The sequence below is a fragment of the Myripristis murdjan genome, chromosome 23 (genome assembly GCF_902150065.1).
Source record: "Myripristis murdjan chromosome 23, fMyrMur1.1, whole genome shotgun sequence".
In the NCBI taxonomy this organism is placed as follows: Eukaryota; Metazoa; Chordata; class Actinopteri; order Holocentriformes; family Holocentridae; genus Myripristis; species Myripristis murdjan.
In genome coordinates this window covers 7,073,998-7,086,768 of record NC_044002.1, presented here as the reverse complement: position 1 = coordinate 7,086,768, position 12,771 = coordinate 7,073,998, and the positions used below count along the sequence as shown (strand labels likewise).

General features: G+C 42.7%; 1 protein-coding gene across 7 annotated transcripts in view; it reads left to right on the top strand.

The window, feature by feature from the left end:
- syt1a (synaptotagmin Ia) overlaps positions 1 to 12,771 on the top strand; it is a 196,825-nt gene that overhangs the window by 101,874 nt on the left and 82,180 nt on the right. Inside the window, exon 1 of one of the 7 annotated variants that reach the window (XM_030046294.1) lies at positions 10,410 to 10,608. The exons of the other annotated variants lie outside the window; for them this stretch is intronic. The gene's annotated coding sequence lies outside the window, so the exon portion shown is untranslated. Of the gene's footprint in view, positions 1 to 10,409; positions 10,609 to 12,771 lie in introns of those variants that run through there. 7 annotated transcript variants of the gene reach the window in all.

Here is a 12,771-nt window from a genome sequence, read left to right as displayed (position 1 = left end):
TAGTACACGAACAGGGCTCCCAATTTTCCTTGCTAAAACAATGCAATTCACCACCATCCATTAGGGCAGACGAGGTTAAACTAAAAGAGTCCCAAGGTTCCTGGCTTTCAATGACTCACTCTGCCTTTGGGGTAGTAGTTCAGCCAAAGAGTAAGTGCATGTTTGAAGCTTACAAACAGAGCATTAAGACTGCATTATAGTCTGGCTTTCTCCATGACACTGCCTAAGTGCAGAAATCCCCTGTTTCAAATCCCACATTCTGCCTATTTTCTACAGGCTTGAGCCATCTTTGCATTTTTGCTTTGTTGAGACAGCATTACCTGCTATATTTTGTGGAACAAAGAGGTCTCCTAAGAAAAATGATTATAACTCTCAGTAATTGCAGCCACTTTTTTCTTGCACAGTTTGTTCTTCTTCTGCTTTGCATGCAAATTCTCTCTTCACTCTGTCAGAGACATTAGTGGAATCTAGAGAGGAGGTTCCTCTCCTGGACTAACTGCTCTGAAAATCACTCGCCTCTTAATTTCATGCCCTGACTGCCCTTATACAATGCTATCCAGGGCACTAGTCATTTCAGCGAATTTCATTATCCTGTGTGTATGCGACTACAGAAGTTGGGGGAAGGTAATTCATAATTTACACAATGTCCCCACAAAATACTAGTCCCATGTGCAGAGGTCTTTTGTCTCCTAATGATAGGGAAAACCAAGGCTCAGTCAAGAAAAGAGGGAAATCTTGCCACTTTAATGAAATGCACCCGACAGGAGAATGTTTTGTACAACATCCCTCCGGCAGCAGCTCCGAATTGAATAAATTAGACTGGCAAAGACAGGTTCTCTCCCATACAGGCATTGTAGTGATGGAGGGCTGTCAAGGGCATCGTCAAGGTGACTTGTTGGCGTTGGGGGTGGGTTTACTGGGACAGTGTGCGCCTTCAGAGAGGCAACGTGACTGGGGATTTTGCATCAGCGATTGCCCCCACTTTCCTCTTGCTTTCATTCCCACGGTTGAGATGAAGATCTCTTGTTGTAATTATTGCTCTGTGAGGCGGCCTAATTCTGCCAAGTCGATAGCATCGCACCCGTCAGGTGCTATAGAGGGTATCAGGCACCAGCTGTTCATGTCCTCTACATGTTCCAGTGGGCTGCAGTGGAAGGTAATGGCACCATTATGTGATACATGACTGTTGATCGACTGGTTTCTGGAGTACTGCCAATCCCCCTGCTTCCAGATTTGCTTCCCTGCAGTTGTCTCAGGAAGTTAAAAAAAAAAAAGAGAGAGAGAGAGAGAGAGAAAAAAAGAAAAACTCTGAAATGGGTAGAAAGGAAACCCCTCGGGTGTCTGGGATTTTTAACACCTGATGTCCAGTGAGGTATCAATCATCCTCCACAATCCCATGAAACATCTGGCTGTCTGCCTTCCCCCCCAAACACAGGTGCTTGACAAGACACAGTCAATTCTGCCTAATGAGCAATGCTGCTGCCATGTACTGTACTGTCTGTTGTGTACAGAGAGGCATCGATGCCAGCCAGGCTGCTTTCATCAGCACACAATGCACTTATCCATCCAAATAACATCTGCCCAAATAAGTTTTGTTGATGAGGCAGCAGTAGCACTTTCTCGGGCTAAGTAACAGCCTGAAAGCTGGTGAAAATGTAGCTGATGTTATGAAGCCTTCCACTCTTGCCACTAACTAAAAAAAATGCAATCTAGTCATAAAAAGTTGTCTTGGTTTGGTAATTCACTTGCAGACCTTCTAACTTGAAACTAGCTATTCAAGCTGAGTAACTACCTGGAATGCTAATTTAAACTTTTACAGATCTGGAAATCTGTTGGAAATCAGTTTTATTCTCAAACGATATCTATGTTTTGAAAAAAAAAAAAAACTCACAAAATGATAGATGGTACAAAATCCAATCACATATTAAACCTTTTGAAGGATAGTAGTCTACATGATATATTTGGGTATCAAAATTAACACAGTCCATTGATTGGCCTTGCAAAATGCATAATGTATGACATTTTGAGGCATTTTATTGACTAAGAAAGCACCTTCTACGGCAAATGCTTAAGATCTATGACTCACTGAATATTGCCTAAACTGCCCACCACAGACAACAATTGATTTCATAGGAGGATCTCTCACAGGGTTTTTACCTGGGTAATAAGAATTACATTACTGCTTAAGAATTACTTAAGCATAGTGATCTATTGCCCTCCCTTTTGCAATGGAGTAGGATCAGTTTGTTTGGTAGACTCTGTCATGAGGTAAACCAATGCAGGGGCATGAATAGACACAACTGTGTGTTTAGATGAATGTCGCCTTCATGATCCAGCTGGAATGAACCTAGGAAAACTAGTGAGTGTAATCACAGTTTATAGGAAAGGACATTAATTAATTTCCTGTAATTGTCGTGGAACTGCAGGCAATTAATAACATGGTTATGTACTTCACAGCTTCCGCCATCCCTGACAATGAATGTAGGTCTGCGTGTGGATGATTGGCTGTACGTGCGGGTGCATGCTGGATTACCCACACATGCACGCAAACGTTCAATCCTCAGCGTGTGCAGGAAGTGTGTGTTTGGTTGTGCAGCGTGTAAGTGGGTTTGGGAGGTAATCATTCCTCTGCAGCTTACAGTAGATCTATAGGAGTGATAGAGAAGCAGCTTTATATCTAGACTTGTCAAGCTGTGGAAGCTGTGTAATGGATTATACAATATAAAGTGACAGTTTCATGGCTATTAATAATTTAGAAATCCAGATCATTGATAATGCCAAGCTGGGTTTACATACATTGTAAAGGTTAATGGGTATTTTGAGTGGATTTTTCTTATGTGTTGGAAACTGTTTATCTTCTATTTTCTTTAGTACATACATATTTAATAGTGAGGACTTTGGATGCTATGCATGTTCAGTGAATGTTTGATTGCATTCTGTTAGTGTTGCACGTGTGTGTTTGTGTCAGTACAAGCAAGAAAGGCAGTGCTGCTCAGTGGTGGATCGTGACTTTCCTGTCTGTGTGGGAGCTGCTACTGCTCCTCCCACACGTCTTTGTCTCTCTCTCTCTCTTTCTCTTTCTCTGTTTCTGTCCCTCTTCCAATCCACTGGTCTTTAACCTTAACTCATTTCTCACTTAATCGGTAGTCTCAACAATTGATAGGATAAGTGTATGCCATACCTCGATATTCCCAGGCAATCCACCATAATCCATCCCTGGAAATTCTACACAGTCTTGCTTCCACAAGAAGAATGCAAACGTGGGCTTGCCCATATCAATGGCTCATTCAGTCATTTATCACATCAGGGGAAAAATATGACACCTGCTGTGAATGTTTATGATAGGCTTTGCTCATACTATCTATACAAACTGACACAATCCATGTGGACCCCACTCCATTTTCTATTTACATGCTGAAAATGCTGTCCACTGATAGGAGTATGCTGCACAAAAGGTTTGATGATGGTGCAAAACAAATTATTGCAAATTCAGAAATTTCACTCTCCGTGACCTTGAGGTCTTCATGATTCACTCAGCCATGCATCATATCACAGGAAGCGAAATTAGTGCTTAGTGGGAAAGTGTATGATAGGTTTTTCTTATTTCCATATGAAAACATACTGTACTGCAGGTCACGCCCACCTCTCTATTTTCTATTTATATGCTGAGCATGCTCTCCAGTGATGAGAGCAGTGTGTGGGAGGTTTTCTGATGACCGTGCAAAACAAATTTTGCATGTTCTAAAATTTCACTCTCAGTGACCTTGAGCGCTCAGTGTGGCCGGGCAGTAACGGGGTTGCTAAGGTAATTTAATTACCAGGCCCTCCACGGGCAAGGGTAATTACTGCTCTCTAAATCCCCGCTAATCCCCCTTCTGAGTCCCCTACACAGACTCGGCCCGGGGCACTCCAGCAGGCAGCGCTGACTCCTCCATCCCGTCCCAGACAGGGGCCCTCCAAAAACACGCTGTTCCTGTCTGTGAATGAGACTTGTCCGTGGCCTTATTTATGTAGGATGCACACTTGGCGTATGTGTGCACGTGTGTGCTTGTGTATCCGTCTGCCCGGTTTTGCTTCTGTACACGTGTGTGTCTTAGTGTGAAGCACAACATTCATCATCAGTCCCAGTGAATTCCTCTCACGTTGCTCTCTCCTCCTTCTGTGTGTGAGTCAAGGGGACTCTCAGGTCAAAAGGGCCACTCATTGCTCCATAAAAATGTCTTAATTATCACTGCCAGGATGAAAAGGATGTGACCTCTGCAAGCAACATTTCCTAGCGACTGGTGATATAAGAGAGGGAGATGAGATGAAGACCACCCGGTGTGTTGATTCAACTCTCTCAGACAAACAGCAGGAGACACTGAAACGCCAAATGTCAGCTTTACATTCAAACAAAATGAATAATCAAATGCTTGGGAAGATGATTGTTCTGTCTCTACACTGCTGTGCTCCAGAGTGATCATTACTCCGGAATAGCAGGTCCCATGCTCGGTAAATTAATCCCATAATGCCCTGGAGGGGTCAGCAGTATGACAATGGAAAATTCAGGAGAAATATTCTTCATTCTCTTCATTCTTCCTGCCCCATGCTTGTCACATCTGATGCGAGCCAAACATCTGTGTGACATCAGTGGAGCTGGCAAGTGTCACTGACCCCAGCAGGTGTTGTGTGTATAAGACTGCGTGTTTATGCACAAATGTGTATGTGTCTGTGTTTGTTTGTGTGTGTGTATTTTTTGTAAGGGGGTGATGGTTGAGCGGGATACATACAGTATCTGCAGCAGTGAGAGAAGCCAAGTGGTAGTGAAAGGAACACCTGTGTGTTGAAAAGACTTCAGTGAATAGCTCCATATCCGAACAGCCTCTTACACACTGATAAAGCTGTAAGTGATTCGTGGCAGCTTCCTGCCTGCGGTGGAGGGAGGGAGGGAGGGAGAGAGAGAGAGAGAGAGAGAGAGAGAGATGTAATGAGAACATCAGCTGTAATTAGGGCTACTTTCCTCCATTTGGAAGTAGGTGTCTCTGTGTTTCAGAGAGAATTACTGCTGAAAATCTGGGTGGGTCAAAGTGATACAACTTGAACACACTGAGGGGGAAATAAGAGTTTTACACTCTTGCAATCCCTGTTACAGAAATGATTGTGATATATCTGGAAGTGGGGTGGGTGGGTGGGGGATGGTAAGGTTTTTGATAAATGCCAGTTACTCGTACTGCACTTTCACGACTCACTTTCTTACCATGCTCTGTTTTATATGAAAACTCCTCACACGCTGAAATTTTAAAACACTTTGAAACACCAACCCCCACCCCCTACCCAGCCTACTTGCATTATCAACCACTCAGCGCTGGAGGGCAGTGCTGCAAGTGGGAGACTACTGTCACATCACATTTCAGCTACATTTCAAGACAATGAAATACTCACACACACACACCTCTGTCCGCGTCCACATATACTCTCACGCTTAGTAGTCGCTTAGTGATGGAGGATGACTTGCATCCGGTCATGTGAAGTTTTGTATGCGAGCCCAAAAAAGCAAATGACACTAGTATTTTTTTTTTTTTTGCAATATTTTGCATGGTGATGTTATCTCATCACCAGGTATTTTTGCTGGATCCCTGCGATGGTTTACTCATCTTGAATGTTAAATGTTTGTAAAATTGTTTGTTTCAAGTTGCACATCGCTGTAGCCCAAGGGAATGGATGGCATGGTTTGGGATGGGGACAGTCCCAGAGATGTTTAGTCACCAGTACAGCTTGAAAAAAGTCATAGTTAATGGTCCAAATTAATGCACAAAGGTGACAGAAAATAGCTTTTAGCATCCCATTTTTTAACATAAATTATAATACGGTTACATTAAAAGTTTATATAAATGATCTCTTAAAGTTACTTCCTGTTTTGAGTCATCACAACCTTATCACATCCTCTTTCTTAGTGGTTGAATAGGACCAGTGATTTGCAGGGTTTAAAGGTGACCATTCAAATGCTCCTGACATTTAGGAAATTGTCCTTTTTGTTCACCCGTCTTCCTTTTATTTCACCGCCTTTTTCTTCCAAATGCCATTTCGCCCTTTTCATTCCTCTCTCACCCTGTTGATCTCTCTTGTTCCTTCTTACTTTCTTGTTCCCTCTAGCTTTACCACTGGCAGACTCCTGGTGTGATTTTTTTTCTTTCCTTTTCTTTTGCAGCTTTGCTGTTCAGACCTCTTGTCCATTTATTTTTCTTGGAGTTGAAATCCATCACTTTTGCTCCCCTGAACAGTACCAAGACCAACATTGTCTCAGGAAGTGGTAGGGCAATGTTCTTTTTTCTGAGTTAGAAATATGGTCAAGTTCACCTATATTGAAATTCATTTGTTTTTGACAGATAGCAATGTTTTAAATTAGTGGTGGGGATTTAAATAGATCTAAAGATTATGTATTATTTCCTTGCACTTAACTGTAGTATTAATGTGTTGATGTGCAAGTTGTTTTTTCTTGTGCTAAGCGGTTATTGCTATGGTGGTTTGCACACGACTTCTTAGGGATTAGTTGTTAATTAATTCAGCACTGTGATGTCTTTTCCTTGGATTTTCTCTTGATGAAGCTTCAGTTTCCATAGGTGTTTAGTGGCTATGGTGGCTATCACTGCCAGCCACCCAGTAGTAGTAAGTGTAAAAGTTTTCATGAGCAGGGCAGAAGTTTGTCCACTATTGACACGTAAATTCACAATAAAGATTTGTGTTTTTTGATGATTTTAAGAGCCTTGGGACTTCCATCATTAAAACATTTCTCTTAAATTGTCAATGTCTTTCCACACTGCATGCCTCTAGGTCTTAAAACGTATATCCAGAATGATGCTGGTTCTGAGCTGGCAGTGTGCCACGGTTACCATGGGGACAGCCCCTCCCAAAGCAGCATCCAGTAAGACAGTCCCAACAGCCAATTAGCAAACACAAGCGAAGTGAGAATTTAATGGGTTCTGAATTCAGGACTTGTCACCACTCTGACTTTCCATTTCATTTACCTTTGCTAATAAGTAAAGGAAATATTGATTTTCTCCAGCAGAAGGGTAAAGTTTATCAAAGTAATTCATGATGTCTCAGACTGTGAATGGCATTGTGGCAGCTGTTTTAAGGTACACATCCTCTTCACCTTAAGAGCTCAATGACTTTGTGTCCTCCTGTCCCTAGAGGGCAGTAACTCTGTCCCCTGAGGCCTAATTCAGTCATTAGCGATTTCACAGCTGCCTCCATCTACTGCTCAGAGAGGCATTCATGTTCAAAGCAGCTCATATGTAGAGGGCCTGCTCTTCGTTTGTTGATTACAAAGTGTTTACTCTCAGAGAAACTGGCTTCGCAAAAACTATTATCTCCCAGGCAGTTTGTGTTTGCAAGGAAGATAAGCTTGAGGTGCTGCTGGTGTGCAATTTTCAGCCCCCAGCTGTGATAGCGAATGGCCTCTGCAGTGCTGAGATGTGTGTTTAGCTGACTTTGTTGGGGAAGACAACAGAGGGTAGCCTGCACTGCTCAGCATGAATGCACTTCTTCTCCCGCTCATTAGGGTCAACGTGTAAGACCGCTGGGCCGGAAATCTGCAGCGGCCACGTCGCCTTGCCCAGTTATCGATCCCCCCAGTGGCCACAACTCACACACGCACGCACACACAAACCAGTGATCCAAAGCTTATGTACAGAGGAGCAAGCTGTGCTGTGCCCAGGCAGGGTGTTAGTTGGTAATCATTAACACAGACTCTGTTTGCTTTGCCTCTGCCCGGGCTATATGTCTGTCAGCCTTTGTGTGTGGTTGTGTCTTTCCGCCTGTCTGTGTGTGTTGTCAACAACACCATGTGGCTGTCTCTTTGTGTTTTATCAGCTTATGGACTCGTATTTACATACAGGGGTCTCTCCAAGTTGTGCAGGGTAGGTTGCAGGGGATTTTTCTATGCAGAAACAAGAATAGACAGACATGTGCATGTACATGCTCACTTTACATCTGCTCATGCCTGTGGTTCCCAAGCAGTTTGCTTTCCTTTTGTCTAGCATCTTGAACAATGATGCAGAGAGGAAAATGGATTGCTTTAACTGGCCTTGTAATTAATCTTTGTTTAAAACAAGCAACACTTTCAAGGTAAATACAAGAGTTTCCTGAGGAGAGAATTGATTATACGAGAAATGACCTGGCAAGGAAACGAGTGCTAGGCTTGTTATGGCTACAAGGGCAGACAGAAAACACAAAGTGAACAAGCACAGTGGCAGGGTACTATACACACCTCACTCTCAGATTCCACTTCACACCATGTATATTTTAAGAGTTAATTAGCAGAAACAGATATCTCCAATTGTATTCAGTACTATTAACATACTAGTAGGTTAATGCACAGGCAATATTGACTTTTGCAGCACATTTTTATTTTTTTAGACTCAAAAACTTTATGTGAAGTCTATGTGAAGTATTACACACAACAGCAGGGTGCAAAATTAAGACCATCCACCATCTGAGATCCTGGTGAAAACAGGAAGCTCAAAAGCACAGTTTGTAAATAATGCATAATGCAGTTTTATAGCTGGTAACAAATATTTTTGGCTGGTAAATTTTCTCAATTTTCCTGCCATTGGCAGATGAGCCAAAAAGTTCATTTTGGACCCTGCCCCAGTCAGTTCATTTTGTCAATCAGGGCACTGATCTGTTTATGCATATAAACTTTGTGGGACAGTCTGAACATTATGTATGTTTTGTTTTCAAAGTTGCTGTAATTGCCTTTCTTTGCCATAACTGCTGTCACCATGGCCTAAAATGCAAATTACAAATGTTGCATTTCAGTGCTCCTGTCCTCCCAGCTGCTGTGCACCATGTCATAGTGTTCTTGAGCAAAACACTAAAGCCCACTTCTTCACTCACTGGATAGCTTTATCATGCAAACATGGATGACAAGAGACTTTTAGCAGTGCTTGGCAATTACATGTTTATCACAACTGCCGTTTGAAGATTATAATTGAGGCAGAAGAGCACTTTCCTTTATGTTGAAGAGAGTGTGATGAAGTATGACAAAATTCAGCATAATATGTACTGTAGTAATTTTGTAGCCTTTTCCTAAAGATTTTTTTTTTTAAATCCTAAAGGAAATACCAAAAAACAAACAAACAAACAAAAAAACTATATTGTAGAAGAGGGAAAAAATTGCAGCACTTGCAGCAAAACATCATAGAGCATCCTGCTGGATTAGCTGATTAGAAATTCAAATTCTGCTTGCACCTTTGTTTTCTGCCCCCTCACACACCCACACTTCCCGTCTCTGTCTCCACTGCAAACTCTTCAGTAAAAACATGAAAATAACATACTAATAATAGAAATTTAAAACAAAAATTAATCATCTTTCCTAATCTCAGAGAGGAGAGACATAAACACATAGGAGTGGCACACTGTATCTGTCAATCATTGAGCGATTCATTGTTATTGGATCATTTATCGTCAACGTCACCATCACCATGGCTGAAAACGCAAGCAGGCAATGAGTTCTTTTGCATTTCAGGCCAGTAAAGCACCTTTGAACTGAGCTGAGAGTTGAATGTAGTGCAGAAGCTCCACAGCTCCACAAGGTCAGATGCTGTTGCCCTCACGTTGGGTTATTTTCGAATATTCCAATGAGACACGACTTTCTTGGCAGATTTTTGCTGCTGGTCCTCCTTTGCTTAGCATCTGCTGCCCCCTCCCTGGGAAAGTGGAGTGCCACATCTGGTTGGACTGAGCGTCGAGGGGACGCCAGGCTGCTCCTTGAGGCAGAGCATTTGCATACACTTACTCTGGGAATGCCCTTGACTAGCTGTCTGAAGAAGGGGACGTGAGCAGCATCAAATACACTGCGGGGACCTGGAGAGAGACGGGGAAAGGTGGGGTGAGACGGGAAGAGGGGGGGAGGATAGAGAGCAGCAGAGAAAGAGATTAAACAATTGTAAGTGTGTATACGTGTGTGTGCATGAGTGACTGTTTGGAAGTGAGAGCAAGCATTGTGCTAACATAGCCCACTTAATGTATTTCTTTATTTTCTTACAATTAATACTCCCTGTCACTGTCTGATGTTTTTCTTTGCACAATGTCTCTTTTTTAATACATTTTTAATAGAATATTCCACAAAATGCTCCATAAAACAAGAATAAGTTAGTGATGATGATGATGTGTGAAAATGCATGTCTGATAGTGCCATGGATGGGTGTTTGTTTTCATGGAGCAGAAGGTATGAGTGGGTGGAGAAAATGTCAGAAAATACTGTGTTGAGAGAGATGGAGGGGATGTGTGCGTTTTGTCTGACAGAAGAAGAGCGAGCGAGTGAGCGAGAGAGAAGGAGAGAGAGAGAGACGTTGGGGGAGGGGGCTGGAGTAGGTGGGCGGGAAGAGAGGAGGCGAGTGTCACGGACAGAGAGAGAGAGAAGGAGAGCGAGCTGCTTGCTTGCCGGAGCTGTTGACTGGGTGTATGAATGTGTGATCGTGAGTGCTTCTTGAGCCGTCGTGTGAAAAAGGGACGCTGCCTTTTGAGCTCTTTTTAAGTGCCAGATCGAGCTCCCCTCAGCCTCCTTCAGAACTTGTGTGAACCACCTCCTGGGATTGTGAGGAGGACCCAGGAAAGACCTGCCAGGTAAGAGACATAAAAAAAAAAAATAACAAACAAAAACAAGCGTCTTCTCTGTTAAGAGGATTTCACTGTGAATATGCTGCCTTTCTGGCGGTAAAGACAAATGCTGTGGAGCTCTCATTTTGTTTGAGCTTATGGAAATTTCATCAGGGTGAAAGGCAGAAAAAGTAGCTTTTTCTCTATGTGTGCACGTGTTTGTGAGCATGTCAGCAAACATGGATCAGAAGATGTAATTGTGATTGGAAGAGTCAAGTCTTATGTAGGAGGAGGAAGCGGCTGTGTCTCTTTGACAGTAGCTCATCTTGGATGACAGATGATGGAGAATACCAGATTTACAACGACAAGGACCGCAAAGAACAATTTTTTTTTTTTCAAAATCAGATTTAGTTATTCTTGAAGCAACTTAAGGCAGATATTATGTTGAAGCACTCACATTCTCTTTTCTGTGATTTAGTGTGGCAATAGATTGGAGGTGACTTTATGCATATATGTCTCTGGTTTTATCTTAGTTCCTTTTCATGGAAATAGCAAAAAAATCACTAAATTCATGCCCATCAGTTTGTCAGGCACTTGGGCTAAAATATTGGTGTGTGCAAGCTTGTGCGTGAGTTCCACCTACGCATGTGCGTCTGCATTTCTAAGAGTGACCTGGCTGAATGTGGCTGCAGAGTTGATAGGATTCGTGGCATCAGTGAGAGGCAGGGATAAGCAGACTCCCACTGAGGGCTGGGCCGGACTCCAGATCAACGGCTGCTCCTCAAGCTCAGCCTGGCAGCGCTGGCGGCACTACAGTCAGAAACACCCCTATTTCCCTGGAAAAAAACATGCCTTATTTAGCAGTTGTAGCTACAGTATAGTATCATGTCATCCTACCCTATGGCTTGCTTACAGGTAGAATGAAAACGTCACACCCCCTTTCTCAATGCTACAGCCATTTAGTCAGGACTTAAGGAGTAATCAAATCACTGCTCTGCCTTCCCTGCTCTTTGTCATTACCCCTTTGTCGTTCCTTATCTCTTCCTCTCTCTCTCTCTCTCTCTCTCTCTCTCTCTCTCTCTCATTATTCCAGTTTCAACTGAAATGAACTAGTCGATTTCTCTTTCTCCCTCTCTCTACCCATCCCTCCCTCCCTTCTCACATGCAGCGTGCTACTCCATCCTATTAAACAAAGACAGACAGACAGACTAGAAGAAGACCTAAAGCCGAACAAAGCTCCTCTGCTGTTATTAACATTCGTGATTTTTTGTCACTCATTTAGAAACATGAAAGACAGGGAAAGGTTGGTAGATTGTGGGACTTCAAACAGCCCCTGTCTATTTGATTCCATTGTCTACTGTTGGAATAAGCCATGAAAGCCAACGCATGGCTCACGGTCTTTTCAAACGCGAAACCAATTCAGCTGGATTTCAGCTTCATTCTCACTCTATTTTTCCACCACCCTCCAGATCCTTTATACTCCCCCCGAGGTCCAATCCATTCTATTCACATCTACTGTGCAATTGTAGCCCTGTGGAAAATGGATTTGTACTTCCCATAGTGGTCACAGTAGTGGACATGAGCACTCACCTCTCTTATAAATGCTATTGTTACTGTTTGAATATGTGTGAAATCTAAGTCATTTATGGAAGCTATTCAATTTGATTCATTCTCATTGTGGACATTTTCATCCTTTTTGTGTGTATGGAAAACATTCACCGACCGGCTTTGTCATGTGGTTCAGCAACTATTGTGTGTGTGTGTGTGTGTGTGTGTGTGTGTGTCTGTCCATGGTGTATGATGTGTATCCAGCTGTGAGATGTCCCACTGCATCAATAGTTAATGAGCATCTCTGGCACTCATTCACACAGCCCATTCACACAGTGTTTTTGTTTATCTAAAGGCTGTTCAGTCTTGAGTGACACGTACACCATTATGAAGCTCAAGCGCAGCTCAGCCTGAGTTGGATTTGAATCTAGGCAATATGCTGACCTTCACACAACCTTGTAGTGTTGTCGTGGCTGTTTGGTGAGTTATTAAGACATAAGAGTAATGGCTTGTCTCATAAATTGAATAAACAGAGAGCAAAAAAAAAGATCAGTGAGGGCAAAGGCAAAATGAAGCCTTCTGACTTCAAATCTGGGTAATCTTTGGGTTTAGATGCAACAGACATACTTTTCCATGTGTCTG